Source organism: Ptiloglossa arizonensis, unplaced genomic scaffold (assembly GCF_051014685.1).
Source record: "Ptiloglossa arizonensis isolate GNS036 unplaced genomic scaffold, iyPtiAriz1_principal scaffold0190, whole genome shotgun sequence".
Lineage (NCBI taxonomy): Eukaryota > Metazoa > Arthropoda > Insecta > Hymenoptera > Colletidae > Ptiloglossa > Ptiloglossa arizonensis.
In genome coordinates, this window is record NW_027478560.1 from 547,501 (window position 1) to 550,000 (window position 2,500).

The 2,500-nt window shown below is 51.3% G+C and overlaps 1 non-coding gene across 1 annotated transcript; it reads left to right on the forward strand.

Annotated features, from left to right (window-relative positions):
* The first annotated feature begins 457 nt into the window (after positions 1-457).
* On the forward strand, positions 458-612 carry LOC143154556 (5.8S ribosomal RNA). Its single transcript, XR_012994161.1, has one exon. It is a non-coding gene; the product is annotated as a 5.8S ribosomal RNA (ribosomal RNA).
* Positions 613-2,500: the final 1,888 nt, after the last annotated feature.

The following is a 2,500-nucleotide window of genomic DNA, read 5'->3' on the forward strand; positions in this document are numbered from 1 at the left end:
TAACCACTGACGATCGCGTCGATGTGCGTCCGAAGACTTCGGGAGGACCGGCTGTGAAGCTCGGATAGCGAGTCGGACACCCATGCACCGCGTCGAATGCGGTTTGAAGTTGGGACGAAAGACCGATTCGAGCCGGCTGCGAGTCCTTTTTCGAATCTGGACGCTCCCACGTGCGTTCGTCAGCTCAATCGGTGAGGACTGTGGTTCCTTTGATCGGGATTATCCCCGCGGTTCCACATCCCACGATTCATGATGGTTTTTCAATGTACTTTGCACCCGGCCGTCGAATGATTCGCGTTCATGTGCGCGAACTTTCGACGTGTTCCGTCAGTCGGGACTTTGTGTCGTCAATTTGGCGACGCCCAAGCCTCCTTCTTTCTACGTTTGGTCGGAGGCGCGGGCATCGATTTTCAAAACTAGAACCAAAGAGAATTTAAACGCAAAATTGCATAACGATTACCCTGAACGGTGGATCACTTGGCTCGTGGATCGATGAAGAACGCAGCTAATTGCGTGTCAACGTGTGAACTGCAGGACACATGAACATCGACATTTCGAACGCACATTGCGGTCCACGGATAAAATTCCTGGACCACGCCTGGCTGAGGGTCGTTCACATAACCTAATACTGCTTGCGTTGCTATCCAATCCCCGCCGTCGTTTCCGGAGAGAATGGAAACGTTTCAGAGTCGGGTGTGTACGGAGATGCTTACGTACGAGCGAAAGATGGGCAGTTCGTTGGCGATTGTCGCGGACGTGCGAAAATAACGATTTGCCTGCGCGTCTCCATATGTAATCGTTCGGACTCGCGAGAGTGTTGCGGCGTCGCGCGTCGACTTAATACGACCGCCCGTGAACACCGCTCCCTACGATTACTTTGAAGTTTGCGCGCGCATATATTCGTCTTTCGCCCGAATCGAATTTTGCCGCGCTCCCAACGTTGCCTGAAATGATTTTTACGTCGAGAAAGGAACACGAATCGAGAGACTAATAGAGGACAAAAATGAATCACCCCACCACGTGAAATGTGGCATTTGTTAATAGTCGTCGTTCGCACAGCCCCAGGGATTTGTCGGCCAGCGGGGGTCGTCGTTGCCCGCGATGTCACATCAAATTTACCGCGACCACTATCGAGGGAGGTCTTTATCTTCGAACGTTGAAGACTTCGGCCACGTTCGTCGAATCGAATTTTTGACCCGTCGATGTGGTTCGTTTGGTAAGAGATATGCTCGTGCGTGCAAACGTTTCTGAACCTTCGGTGCTGTACTTAAAATCCTCTTTGGAGCGGCTCGAACGCAACGACAAACTTTGCCACAATGAAGGGAAACTGCTGAAGGGAAAGCGAGAGGTTGGTCACCCCATGTCTCTGTTGTCGATCGTGAGACCGCGCGTATAACCGGTCGTCCAGTCCACGACAACTTTTTCGAATTCATCTCGGACTTGCTAACACCGGGTTCTCTTATCCTCCTCCTCCTTCTCTTCGTTCTGCTCTGGAGAATAGGAGTCAGATCGAGAGTGAGCGAGAGAGGGGAAGAATAAGTAGAATCGAAGTCGACGCGTGTTAGTAGTATTCCTTTAGTATGTTTTACTGGAAAAGCAACGGACGGACGTTAAAATTTCAACCGGTTAAACGTCTAGCGAGCGTTTCGCATCGAATTTCAGTTAGAGAGACACTTTGGCGAGGTGCTTGAAAATCTCTCCTTGTCACCGAGAAAACAGCAGGCTTCCTTTTCTTCGGTTCAACGCGAAGAACTCTCTCAATCGACAGAACCATGTAAGCGTCACCGATGGGATTTTGCGTCGGGCGACGCCGTACGTGTGGGAATGCGGTGAAAAGAAAAGAATCTGCGTGAGAGATAGGGAGAAAATGCTCGTCGAGCGCGTTACTGAGGGAAGGAATAAGACCTCTCGTTCGCGCCCCGACGTCGTTTCCCCACTCCTCGCTCGTTCTTCTTTTACACCCGTCCACGTCGGCGTATATCCCCGCCTACCCTGGTACGCGAGCGAACAACGATTGAAGAGAGAGGATCATCATCGCGTATGCAACTGCAGAACACGTCGAGTTGGGACGAAAAGATTGTGGCGCCTTGCTCTCTTTGATTCGGCGTCGTTGCCTTTCGCTGTTAAAGAAAAACACGTTTGTTTGACGACCTCAGAGTAGGCGAGATTACCCGCTGAATTTAAGCATATTACTAAGCGGAGGAAAAGAAACTAACAAGGATTTCCTTAGTAGCGGCGAGCGAACAGGAATGAGCCCAGCACTGAATCCCCGCGGTATTGCCGCAGGGAAATGTAGTGTTCAGGAGGATCCGCTTATCCCGTGACGTCGAACTGAGTCCAAGTCCAACTTGAATAGGGCCATTTACCCACAGAGGGTGCCAGGCCCGTAGCGACCAGTACGCGTTTCGGGAGGATCTCTCCTTAGAGTCGGGTTGCTTGAGAGTGCAACCCTAAGTGGGTGGTAAACTCCATCTAAGGCTAAATATGACCACGAGACCGA